General features: G+C 36.2%; 1 protein-coding gene across 1 annotated transcript in view; it reads right to left on the bottom strand.

Annotated features, from left to right (window-relative positions):
* The window catches only part of LOC131437398 (homeotic protein female sterile-like), a 145,053-nt gene extending 138,109 nt beyond the window's left edge, over window positions 1-6,944 (bottom strand). The window contains exon 1 of the mRNA XM_058606708.1: window positions 6,310-6,944. The gene's annotated coding sequence lies outside the window, so the exon portion shown is untranslated. The remainder of the gene's footprint in view (window positions 1-6,309) is intronic.
* Between the last annotated feature and the right edge of the window lie 5,687 nt (window positions 6,945-12,631).

A 12,631-nucleotide genomic window follows, 5' to 3' on the forward strand; every position in this document is an offset into this window, starting at 1 on the left:
ACCGCGATATTGACCATGTTGTTTGAACATGCGTGGAGTATCGTGATGCCAGATCTCAACTAATAAATTCCTTGCGTACCCAAGGTAGACTATCCAATGTCCCAGTTCGCGACATTCTTGCTTGTCGTGACGTTCCTTACATGAAACTTCTTTATTATTTCATTAAGTCCATTGGAGTTCCAATTTAAATTTTATTTTATGTTAGATTGTTTTCTCTTCCATGAGTTCAACCAATAGCCAGCTATCTTATATTAAATAAAAGTGATGAACTGATACAAACAAACCTGAAATAGTTATAAGATCATGTACAAAATAAATGTATTTCATTTAATGTAATTTATAATAGCAACTCGCTTGATAAAAACAGTCTTTAGATTAACTAATGAATACCATCATACTAATAGGATATTCGAAATGTATTAGGTTTAAAGTACTATGTATTGTAGATGCCACGGCGAAGAAAAACTTATGTATATTGCCTATGAAATAAACGTATTTATGAAAAAAAAAATTGCCACACCCAACGGTGTGCACATCTTTGTGACTGAAGCGAATGCAATGCATCTCTTTCACGTTTAAACATAATGCTCACAGAACTACACGCCTTGTTGAATTGAATCTCTTTTTTATCATTAACGTCTAGATGCATTCTTTGAATAAGATTTCAATTTCGTTTGCTGCTGCTAACTTTGCAGCGTTTAAAATTGATACAAATTGAAATTAGTCTTGTAAGCCAAGTTTCATTGAATCTTATTTGCTAATTTCGTATACTCTATTGTTCACTACACTGTTTTGTCTTTGTTTCTTGTTGACCGTAAGCAATTTTTGACATGGATGTGTCGGATTAGAAGCGAACACAAACTGACCTATTAGCTCTCTGAGTACTACAGATGTTTTTATTTGTAGGTGCATCTAGATTACCGCGTACGACTCGCGTTGCTCGCTAATAATACAGACACTAACTATGGATGGTTATAAACCATGAGTATTTTTAAATAACTAATATGAGAGAGACATATTTGTGCATGTTGGTTAAGAGAGATGCGAATGCTGAGTGTGATACTTGTTGTGATCGACTGATCATCTAACAGATGGGCTGAAAAGTTCGTATCGTTTCTATGAGAGGGCGCCACTAGAATTAAATCCATACCATTTTCAGTTAGTACCAACCTTCAAAAGATACGTGTATAAATTTGACAGCTGTCTGATTATTAGTTTGTGAGATATTGCATTTTGAGTGAAGCTACTTTTGTTATTGTGAAAAAAATGGAAAAAAAGGAATTTCGTGTGTTGATGAAACACTACTTCTTGATGAAAAAAAGTGCCGCCGATACCAAAAAATGGTTTGATGAGTGTTATCCAGACTCTGCACAGGGCGAAGCAACAATTCGTAAGTGGTTTGCAAAATTTCGTACTGGTCATATGAGCACCGAAGACGATGAACGCAATGGACGTCCAAAAGAGGCTGTTACCGATGAAAACGTGAAAAAATCCACAAAATGATTTTCAATTACCGTAAAGTGAAGTTGATCGAGATAGCTGACACCCTAAAGATATCAAAGGAACGTGTTGGACATATTATTCACGAATATTTGGATATGAGAAAGCTTTGTGCAAAATGGGTGCCGCGTGAGCTCACAATCGATCAAAAACAACAACGAAAAACCATGCTGAAATTGAATGAATTGGGCTTCGAATTGCTCCCTCATCCACCGTATTCTCCAGATTTGGCCCCCAGTGACTTTTTCCTGTTCTCAGACCTCAAGAGAATGCTCGCTAGTAAAAAATTTAGAAGCAATGAAGAGGTAATCGCTGAAACTGAGGCCTATTTTGAGGCAAAGGACCAATCGTACTACAAAAATGGTATCGAAAAGTTGGAAGATCGCTATAATCGCTGTATCGCCTTTGATGGCAATTATGTTGAATAATAAAAACGAATTTTGGCAAAAAAATGTGTGTTTCTATTAAACGATACGAACTTTTCAGCCGAACTGTTATACATCTATGTAATTTCTCAAAACCTCTAATACCTAGAAACATGGTAGCTCCCATAGACAATACGAGTAGTAAAAATTAGACTATTTATAACAATACAATACAACTTTGAATTGACGGGGGTTCGCATCAGCATAATCTGCTGACGCACTGATGAGTCGAAGACGAAACGTAAACTTAAGAAAATGGTTATGTGCACCTAGCATAAATTTGGGGTTAAAAGCAAGCTTTTTCCCCTTCAAATTACCACCATCTGTACGGCAAGTAAGCCGAAACTTGTTTCGTTCGAGACGTCAGTTTAGACGTTACACTTCATGTGTAATAAAAAAGTGTCTTGCAAATAGCATTAACTTTACGTCTGCTCAGCGGATTATGTTGATCCGGGGGTTCGCGTCAGCATAATCTGCTGACGCACTGATGAGTCGAAGACGAAACGTAAACTTAAGAGTACAATTCGTTATTATAAATCTCATAAAATGCTTTTTTATATGCTTATGAGTTTATGATTTCTTACAAACTCAAACAGCATAAACCGAACAGATTTTAAGATATTATTTTATCCTCTTATTTTTAATTTATGATTTATGTTTCAAACACAGCAATTTACCAAATATGTTTTGACATTTCTCACAAGGTACCCCTGGAAACATAAAACTACGAGTAAAATGTGATATTGCACTATAAATTTTAGTTTAATTTATTTTTTCCATGCTATTCGTCGGCCGCCGCCTTCATTTAACTTACAGTACCATGAAAAATGCAATTATTCCAATTTTTTTGGATAAGATTCGACATGAATGTATTTCTATTATAATAAAATCAATATAGAATTCACTCAAATGAAGGAAAAGCAGTAAAAGTGACAACATTCATACTGTCAATCAACTAATACGAAAAATTATCGACATTCGGAGGACTAAAATAGCATGTCTGTTTTATTCGTATTCACGTGCTCCAGTTATGTCAGTAATATTACCACCCGCTTATTTTCTGCTTCAGCTGAACCCTGGCCGAAGCAGAAAAAGTCGAAATCGGGTCGACTAAATGCGGGTCAACCTTTAGGAATTCTTGCCTTTCTCATATAAAAAGATTAAGCAATCAGTATGAAAACCGACTCTTAATCCATTAAAATATATATAAATATATATATATATATATATATATATATATATATATATATATATATATATATATATATATATATATATATATATATATATATATATATATATATATATATATATATATATATATATATATGTGTGTGTGTGTGTGTGTGTGTGTGTGTGTGTGTGTGTGTGTGTGTGTGTGTGTAAATAGGAGTATTTGACAAATAATATCATTAAATTTTCTCGAGGCTTTGCTGAATCGATTTTTACTAACATAGATTCAATTGAGAGGTCTTACGGTACAATATACTTTTAGCTGCATGCAAACACCCGTTCTGAAACTACACGATAATTAAAGAGCCTATAACCAGAACGACAAAACTTGCTCATTTGAAATGACAGCTGTGTCCAAACGAGCAAACAACCTGTCAAATACAATTTGAACCTAACGAAACTGCCAACATTTCGAATTGAATATTTTAAATTTTTGCAAACATTACGGATGAGATGTTGTAACTCTGGTTATACGCACTCTAAGGGTAATAGGTGTGAGAAATATCGATTTCTAGAGTGTGTTTAATAAGTGATACTGCATAGAGGAGGCTGACCGACTGGACAATGCACAGTTCAGGCCCCAATGTGGTTCTTAGTCTCTTGTTCAGTAACTCCTATCCCTACCTCCCTGTGGTGCCGGCTGGGGTACGAGTAATCATAGGAAAGATCGGGTAACCAACCCCGGTGGGACCTTGGTCGTATGCTGACAGGGAAGGGGGGACTTGCCCTCTCTTTACAAAAAGTGAGCCTACCCGAGCGTCTGTTCCCCATGTTAGGGCGGCTTGAAACAGCGTCTGTTCTCCATGTTAGGAGCGGCTGATTACCGTCCTTGTGTCAGTGTGGGACTCTAAACAGTGCTGATTCGATGGCCCTCCGGCGAGACAGGAGGTTGGTGCAGGACTAACAAGTCGCCCGGAAAACACATGTTATGCACAATGTAGTAAGAAATACGACTCGAAATAATCGGCAAAGACCTACGCAACGAACAAAGGACTACGATTGGAAGCTTGGCACATGGAACTGCAAATCGCTTGGCTTCCCAGGATACGACCGAATACTGCATGATGAGCTTCAAATCCGCGGCTTCGATGTCGTAACTCTGCAGGAACTTTGTTGGACGGGATTTGTAGTGTTGGGCAAGATGCGACAGCGCGTGATTGGGTAGCAGCCAATCAGTGATAGGATGTGCGTATTGAAGATCAAGGGCCGTTTCTTCAATTACAGTATCATCAACGTGCACTGCCCACATGAGACGAGACCCGATGACAATAAGGAAACATTTTACGCGCAGCTGGAACGAATCTACTATAGCTATCCACGGTGGGATGTAAAACTCGTCATCGGCGACATGAATGCTCAGGTAGGCCGGGATGCAATGTACAGGTCTGTGATCGGGCTGGAGCCTACACGCAGCAACAAACGGCAACGGCCTACGATGCGTGAACTTTACAATCTCCCAAGGAATGGTAGTTCGAAGCACCTTCATCCCCCATAACGATATCCACAAAGCCACCTGGAGATCACCTGATCAACATACGGAAAATCAAATCGACCACTTTCTATAATGTCATTAATGTCCGCACTTACCACTGTGCCAGCATTGATTCTGACCACTACCTTGTCGCGGTTTGTATGCGCTCAAAACTATCGACGGTGAACAACACTCGTCGCACAGGAACGCCGTGACTATTCTCTCCACTAAATCTTCCAATTTGCATGCGCACAATGTATCACAGTGACTAATTTACTAATTTTATTTTTTAGTCACAAAGATAACTTTTTGGCAAAAACGACGTTTACGTCGTTTTGTCATTCGAACGTCACATCTGACAGTGTGACAAGTTTTTTTTTTGTTGGCTTGACACATATGTTGTTTTATAGTTCGTGTTCGTATCTCTTCCGACACAATCGAAAATTGCTTACGGTCGAATTCCTGTGTACGTGGTGAACGATGCCATAGAAGTATGTATACATGACCTTCCCCCGCAGGCCATGCGACTACATAAGGCAATTCCATCTTACATCATTTGTGGACAAGACGGGAGAAGTCCGTGTAAAACGCTGATTACCTATGAGAATCAGCTGATTACATGTGAGTTTTGTGAATAACCTGCATACTACGGTAAACCTTGCACTGAAACTGCGAAAAGGACATCTTCAACCAAAGACAAGAAAAACCGTCCACACACACACACTCAGCATTTCGACTGTCCCACGACAAAAGGGTCTAACTACAAATGACAGTTTCTCTTTGTTTACTTTTTCTTTCACGATTTTCCGAACTGATTTTATATTTGACACTTTACTCTTCGCAAAACTTTCAAGGTTAAACTACAAGCTTTCGATTTATATTGGAAACTTTAGAGAATTTGCAATAATGGCTCCGTAATAATAAAAAGAGAAAGTAAACAAAGAGAGGCTCCCATATGCAGTTAGGCCCTTTTGTCGTGGGACTATCGATTTGCTTAGTTCGTCGAGCTGAGTCGAATGGTATATGACATTCGACCCTTCGGGCCTTGGTTCAAAAGTCGGTTTTTGCAGTGATTGTATAGCCTTTCGATATGATAAAGGCAAAAATATGTAGTAACATCCAAAAAGTAACTTCGAATAGACGTTTATTTCTTACAGGGAATTCAGCAAATCTAGCAATTTTGGCTTCAAATGCTGGAATGACCCGATATGATTCATATCCGTAAACAGATCGCGTAGTTCAGGAATGGAACTAGAATTTTTAGATATATTTGTCTGTTTCGTATACCACGTAATAAATTTGTGCAAATCGCAGCAGCATAACATACATGACATAGAAACGTTTCCTTAGGAATCCCGCAAAGAGTAATTTTCTTTTTTGTTGGAACATTCTACTTAATAAAAACGCAACAAAATGAGCGACAGAGAGAATTTAGCAAATATCCCATGGAATGAACTTGCTCTGTGTGCTGCTTTTAGTGTGTATTCTCAATCAATTTCGCTGGGAGAAGGAAAATTGTGAGGGTCGAAAAATACACGTCGTGCGGTGGGAGTGGGTTCGGTAGAAATATGGTCTAAGCAAAAACGAACGAGGACAAAGAAAACCTCTTTTACTAGTTATTTGATCTTACAAAATCCTTCTCCACTAAGCATAGATCGAGATTTTTTCAGAATAACTTACTTCAGCCTCTATACTTCCTTTCGTTGTAAACTTTCACGATTTTTTTAGCTCGTGTTGCTACAATTACGTCACGAAACACTGAATTTCTACTGTTTACACAAATTTTATTATCTAGTTATTTCGCACGCTTACACCACACGATATAAACATAGTTTCATAGATTTTTTACATACTGATATTGGATTTTTTTGCTTTGAAACGAATATTTTCATTAACACTTCAATTGTCGCTATTTTGAATATACTCTTTTTCAACCATTTCGTAGCTCCAGCTTATCCCGGCCACTTCACGGCACTTTTGCACAAATGTTCATTTCTTTTCTACTTCACCACATTAGCAAAACGAAAAAGTGTGCCTACTTCGCCATCATTTTCTTCGCACTTTGCACACCGACTTTGACATTTCCAATTCTACAATCGTATAGCCTCACAATGCCGTGTAAATTACGTTACTTATTTAATTTTTGCTGTTCAAGCTAAACTCTACACTGAATTCAATAGTTCACAGGTTATTTTACTCAATTGGCAAGAAAATTTTTGCACTCGCGACTGATTAGATGAATCAAATTCGCTAGACTCCGTATCATTAAGCGAGAGAGATTTTGGTGCCTCTTTTTCAACATATATTTGCATCCTCACTGTGTTTCTCTAACATTCGTATATTCCCCGTATATACTTTACTTTGATTTTTTGTTTTTGAATGTCTCTCTCTTTTTGTTCTGTGTCCGCTTACGAAACAGAAACGACATACCATAAGCGACAAAATAAAAGTGCACACGCATACCAATGCGCTATATTTCTGGTTCTTTACAATGTATTGGTTCCCTATTTAACCCCAAGGTTATAGAAAAGGGTAAATTGATTGATGTCAGAACAGGTCTACCGCCTCAACAAATAAATATAAAAAAATACCTGTGGTGGTGATTATGTTATGATGTGTTTAAAAATTATGATGGGTTATAAAAATACCTGTGGTGGTGATTATGTTATGATGTGTTTAAAAAATTCTGAGATCTATTCGTGATATTTATCATACATTTTCATATTATCCTAACAACACTACCTCTGGTTTAAATAGGAAAACATATCTTGAAACTATTATTTATACGAATAAATGCGATGAACACAGTTTTCTTTGTATTTCTCAGCCCTATCGAAGAAACTGTTTTATGTCATAAATATTTAACGCACATTAGATTTTTTATCGTGACATCACAAATGAACAAGCATTCATCCTTGACAGTTCAGACGTACTGTTTACAAACAAGCTTAAACAAAAATCGAAGAACACATCTTAAACAATCACCTTCATACCAAAGATAAACTCAAGATTACAGTGTCTCATTAGGTTTTTTACCGTCACTGCTAACCTCAATCAAATGAACACATTTTGACAGTTCAGCAGTACTGTTTGTAAACATAGATTTTTTTGTTTGTCTGTTGACAAATTGGATGAGACAATTTACGGTCCATATCGCCTAGAGAGTTTTGAAACATTTGTTCACGATTGGATACGGTTTGTTCTTTAGATTTATTAAATGAAAGTCCCTAGTTGCAAAGTGTAAAGATGATTGTTTGGGATGTGTTCTTCGATTTTTGTTTAAGCTTGTTTGTAAACAGTACCGCTGAACTGTCAAGGATGAATTCTTGTTCATTTGTGACGTCACGATAAAAAATCTAATACGATCCATCGAAAAATATCGGATCAGTAATCGTGAACCAGTGAACCTAGTAATAGTGTAATTTGGTTGACCCTTCGTTAATAAGCGTCGATAAACATTTGAAAATCAAAGATAAACTCAAGATAGAATGGTCGATGATTTTTCATGTACCATTCCTATAGGACCCCACGATCAACTCGATTCACCGTCAATCGCAGTTTGACGCAATGATTAGTTTAACCAAAACAATAAACGTCCAGTCGCTCTATGCTGTAACTATGATGATGTTTGTTTTCATATTGGTAACAAATCGTTTTCAAATATGCATGATATCGAACAATCTCGCAGCACTTTCCGCGGTTCTTTGAATACGAATGTACACAGCAAATAAAATTGTAATTACTAGTCTCGTAATACACTGCGACGTTCAAACAAAATCGACGTAATTTAATTGACGATGTGAAATCACAGATTTTTGTTTATATATTTAAAGTCATAGCGTAATATTATGCATAAAAGATGTACTCAAATGAAAACGCCGAAAGAGTAAAATTTTATATATCGTTCCGTGTAATATCACAACGAAAAGACTGGAAACTTTCTAAGGTTTTTAAGAAACCTCAGAAACCAATTCCTGCTCTCAAGGAAGGAAATCAAATACTTCTTACAAATGGCGAAAAAGCTCAAAAACTTGCTCAGCAGTTCGAGAGTGTACACAATTTTAATTTGAACGTTGTGAGTCCTATTGAAAATGAAGTCTCACTGAAATATGAGCATATTTCAACCCAAGTGTTATCACACGCAGAGATGTCTATCTCCTCTGTGTGACGAAGAGCAAGCAAAATTTCTCCCTCGCACTGACAACTTTAACGAGAGCTCTTCTCTTTCACATTTATACACCACTGTTGTGTAAAGTGTACACGCATCATGAGTGCGTTTGTTTATTTCCTTTTACCGTTTCCACTGAATCGCACCAAAGTGCTAGAGCATTAGCTAATAAATTCTCTGAGGTGGATGCAGATACTTTCACAGAGGTGTACACGCCGGTGAGCACTCTGCTGTATGGTTTTCGTAGATGAAGCGTGGACACGCAAAATCAGCAAAATAAAACAATTTATCGTAAAATTTTCGGTTTTCCTTGCAAATTTTTCATAGCAAGGCCAGATCTACTCTCTATTAATTGAAGTTCACAGAAGTGTTCGCTCACCATCACGCGCCAGTGGTCACTTGGGTGTATTTAGACGAGAGCGCGTGTGAGCGATTCATGCGAAGAGAATGTGTTTCACTCGCGCCAGCTGCTTTAACCACAAGCACACACTCAAATGCTGTTTATTCGACACTGAGAAGAAGTGCGCTTTCCGCTTTGTGCGGTGCTTCGTTTTTTTCATCCTCGGTGTGGCAAAAATCTGACTCTAGCGTGTATCTCTCTGGTGAAATGCCATCTCTGATCACACGATGACATTATTGAGACGAATTATGATGAAATTTAATCAATTATTAGGAAACTCAAAAACTTGAAGGCTCCTGGTAATGATGGAATTTTTAATATTCTTATTAAAAATCTTCCCGATGTTGCCTTGAGACTCCTGGTTAAAATTTTCAGCAAGTGTTTTTCATTAGCTTACTTCCCAAAAAGATGGAAAAACTCTAAAGTAATCATTTAGGGGTTAGCCAAATTTTGTGCTAGGGCACATAATTTGGCTAACCCCTAAATGACCATACCTGCATCGGCCAGAAATTAGGTTTTTTATCGTGACGACACAAATGAACAAGTTGACAGTTCAGCGGTACTGTTTACAAACAAGCATAAACAAAAATTGAAGAGCACATCTAAAACAATCATCTTTACACTTTGCAACTAGTCACTTTTATTCAATAAATATCAAAAACGAACCGCATTCAATCGTGAACAAATGTTTTAAAACTTTATTTAGGCGATACGGACCGTAAATGGTCTGATCCAGTTTGTCAATAAACAAACAAAAGAAATTTCTGTTTACAAACAGTACTGCTGGACTGTCAAAAAGTGTTCATCTGATTGAGGTTAGCAGTGACGGTAAAAAACCTAATAGTCGAAAACACGTTTTCGTTCGGCACGTCAGAAAAGACGTTGCACTCCGTTGCAAAACAAAAAGTGTTCTGTAAATAGCAAAAACTTTACGTCTGCTTAGCGGTTCAAATTGAACTGCCGAGTTTAGCACTAAGCAGTTCAATTTGAACTGCTGTGAACTGATGAGTCAAAGACGAAACGTAAAAATAATCTAAAGTAATTCCTATCCTGAAACCTGATAAAAATCCAGCAGAAACATCAAGTTATAGACCAATTAGCTTACTTTCTTCTATCAGTAAACTTTTTGAAAAAATTATCTTGTTGAGAATGATGTCCCATATAAATGAGAATTAAATTTTTTTACCAGAGCAGTTTGGATTTCGTCATGAACATTCAACTACTCATCAACTTGTCAGAGTAACGAACATGATAAAAGCAAATAAATCTTCTGGGTTATCAACTGGAGTTGCTCTTCTAGACATAGAAAAAGCATTCGACAGTGTTTGGCACAAAGGTTTAATAGCAAAAATGTCTGATTTCCAGTTTCCTATTTATTTGATCAAAATGATTCAAAATTATTTAACTGATCGTACTATTCAGGTTAGCTATCAGAATTGTAAATCTGAATTGCTACCCGTACGAGCCGGTGTTCCGCAGGGTTCGAGCGTAGCTCCAATCTTGTATAATATTTTCACTTCTGATCTCCCAAAATCTACCCGTTGGTTGTCAAAAATCGCTATTCTGTGACGACACAAGTCTGTTAGCCACAGGTAGAAATCTAAGAGTGATCTGCAGTCGCCTACAAAGAAGTTTAAATATTTTCAGTGATTATCTGTCAAAATGGAAAATTAAACCAAACGCAGCAAAAACGCAATTAATTATCTTTCCTCATAAGCCAAGAGCTTCTTTTCTTAAACCAAACAATATTCACATTCTCAAATTGAATGGCTTGGAATTGACATGGTCTGATCAAGCTAAATACTTAGGTTTAACGTATGACAAAAAACTCACTTTCAAGGATTACATTGAAGGAATCCAGGCTAAGTGTAATAAATATATTAAATGTTTATATCCTCTTATAAACAGAAATTCTAAGCTCTGTCTAAAAAACAAATTGTTAATTTATAAACAAATTTTCAGACCAACCATGCTTTATGCAGTACCAATTTGGTCAAGTTGTTGTTCCGCCAGGAAGAAAACGCTTCAAAGGATTCAGAATAAAATTCTGAAACGGATTTTGAAGCGTCCTCCCTGGTTTAGTACAAATGAGTTACACAGACTCACAAATATAGAACCATTAGATGTAATGTCACATAATATTATAAGCAAATTCCGACAAAAATTGATGCAATCTTCAATTGAATCGATTCGCTCTCTGTATTAGTTAATAAGTTAGTATATAAGTTCCTTTTCCCCATTACACAATACAAGTAGGTTTAGAATTTTCCCTACACAAAAATCTCAGAATTGCGGAAGCAAATAATGTCCTCATGGTAATAACCAAATCATATATATAATAGGGCTGAAAGATCACCACTTGTGGCTGAACACCCAATTTAAATCTTAATAATTTAATTTTAACTCATATTCCAATAAATAGTTATTTAAAAAAAACGAAAAGACTGCACATAAACCGTGTTGAAAATTTACCAGAATATTACATAGATGATTTGTGATATACGAGGTCTGTTCAAAAAGTTCCCGGAATTTTTTAATTGCGCGCGTCTGGAGAGTCCTGTGGTCAAATTTTTTTTTATTGTGTTGGTACATATGTCCCTAATGTATGGTGAAATTTTCAGCTGTATTCATTGTTTACATTCTGTCTTGTAGCGGCTGGTGTAGACGTGTTTTTTTGAGCTCGGCGATTTTTGTCTTGGTGACGTTGGGTGCATCCACGTAAACGATTGTGCTTTTGTTTCGACATCATAACCGTACACCCATGTTTCATCACTAGTTATGACCCTTTCAAGTAAATTTGGATCGTCGTTGACGTTGTTTAACAACTCCTGAGCGATGGTAATGCGTTTGTTTTTTTGATCAAAATTCAGCAGTTTTGGAACGAATTTTGCTGCCACTCGTTTCATGCCCAAAACATTTGAAAAAATATGATGGCATGAGTCAACTGATATGCCAACTTCATCAGCAACTTCTCTAATAGTGATTCTGTGATCATCCATAATCATTTTTTCCACTTCTCCCACATTTTCATCGATTATTGATATCGATACAGTGTATATATATATATATATATATATATATATATATATATATATATATATATATATATATATATATATATATATATATATATATATATATATATATATATATATATATATATATATATATATATATATATATATATATATATACACACACAAAAGTGACGCAGAGCTCTTATGTGTGCATTCTTTTCATTTCATGGCGTCAGTTATGTGAATTTGTTTATCTGCGTGTTTTTTTTTCATAAGTATGTTAATTTCATAGGCAATATACATAAGCTTTTCTTCACGGTGGAATCATCAATACATAGTACTTTAAACCTAATACATTTCGAATATCATATTAGTATGTTGGTATTCATTAGTTAATCTAAACACTGTTTTTATCAA

The sequence above is a fragment of the Malaya genurostris genome, chromosome 3, assembly GCF_030247185.1.
Source record: "Malaya genurostris strain Urasoe2022 chromosome 3, Malgen_1.1, whole genome shotgun sequence".
In the NCBI taxonomy this organism is placed as follows: domain Eukaryota; kingdom Metazoa; phylum Arthropoda; class Insecta; order Diptera; family Culicidae; genus Malaya; species Malaya genurostris.